General features: G+C 37.5%; 1 pseudogene; it reads right to left on the bottom strand.

Annotated features, from left to right (window-relative positions):
- LOC105461069 overlaps window positions 1-1271 on the bottom strand; it is a 5967-nt pseudogene that overhangs the window by 1620 nt on the left and 3076 nt on the right.

Genomic DNA, 1271 nt, shown 5'->3' with positions numbered 1-1271 from the left:
TCGGCCTTGATGACTGGCATTACCAAGATTACCGGTGCCCAAAAATTTTTGGTGTAAATGCCTAATGGTATGATCTAAAGGCGCTTTTTTCACTCGATATTTTGCACGATACGCACGTTGCGTTTTCACAATTGAGAAGTTGTTTTGAATGTAAAGCTGTACGATGACAGCGCGTTGTGGTGGCGTGTACTGTTCCATGACAAATTCGCTTGGACTGACGCTTCGAAAATGTGTTTACATCAGCTGATCTGACAACAGTCAAAGTTACAGGGTTGCCGGATGCCGAAGGTTTAAATGGCTCACCCTGTATAATATTCGCCAGCGATTTGGTAAAGAAAGGCGGAAAGTCGTAACATCTCTCAAAGGAAAATCTGGGCAAGGAACAAAACCCATGTATGTACCAAAATGGAAATTGTACGATCTTTGTTTATTCTTGGTAGACTATATTACGCTTCGAAAGTATATAATTATCATTTACAAATTAAATTAGCTTGTCACGATACTAGATAATAGTATGATATTTTGGTGTTTCAGAACTGTCATTAATTACACGTCAAATAAGAATGTGAAAAATACCACAACCAGTGGAAAAATTTCCCCTTCTCCGATATTTATTCTGCCTTCACCATTACTTTTTTCATTACCACCAAAATCAATACCTCCACAAATACTGTCTCCACAAGTACCATCTTCACAAATATTGTCTTCACAAATACTGTCTCCAGAAGTACTACCTCCACGAGTAGCGTTTCCACAAGTAACGTCTCCACGAGCACCGTCTCCACGAGCACCGTCTCCACGAGCACCGTCTCCACAAGTACCATCTCCACAAGCAGTTTTGTCTCCATCAAGTATATGGTCTACAAGTGATTTAGAATCAGCGTTTAGCAGTAATGATCTCTTGTACAAATGTAGTATGTAATATGGAGTGAATTAAGAAATGCATATTTTTATTTATTTATTTTTAATTTGCAGGTGATAGTGTATCTGGATTCTTGATTGAGGATAATAAAGAAAATTCGCTCAGTAGCCTTAATGTAGAGGAATATTCTGCGTTAGCATCCAAGGATATATTGAAAACGATGCAGAAGGTATTCTCATCAACAAAAAAAGTTTTTCCTGAGCCTGATAATTTTGCTAAACGAAGAAAGAAAAATGATGATTTGCTTATGCAAGCCATGACCAAACAATCAACAGCCCTGACTTCTTTTGCTACAAAATTAGGTGACTCTTTGGTGAAGTCAAACCCATAATATATATATATATATATA

The sequence above is a fragment of the Wasmannia auropunctata genome, unplaced genomic scaffold, assembly GCF_000956235.1.
Source record: "Wasmannia auropunctata unplaced genomic scaffold, wasmannia.A_1.0 LD336101.1, whole genome shotgun sequence".
Lineage (NCBI taxonomy): Eukaryota > Metazoa > Arthropoda > Insecta > Hymenoptera > Formicidae > Wasmannia > Wasmannia auropunctata.
Note: the sequence above shows the minus strand (reverse complement) of the source record. Positions and strands in the feature narration are given on the sequence as shown.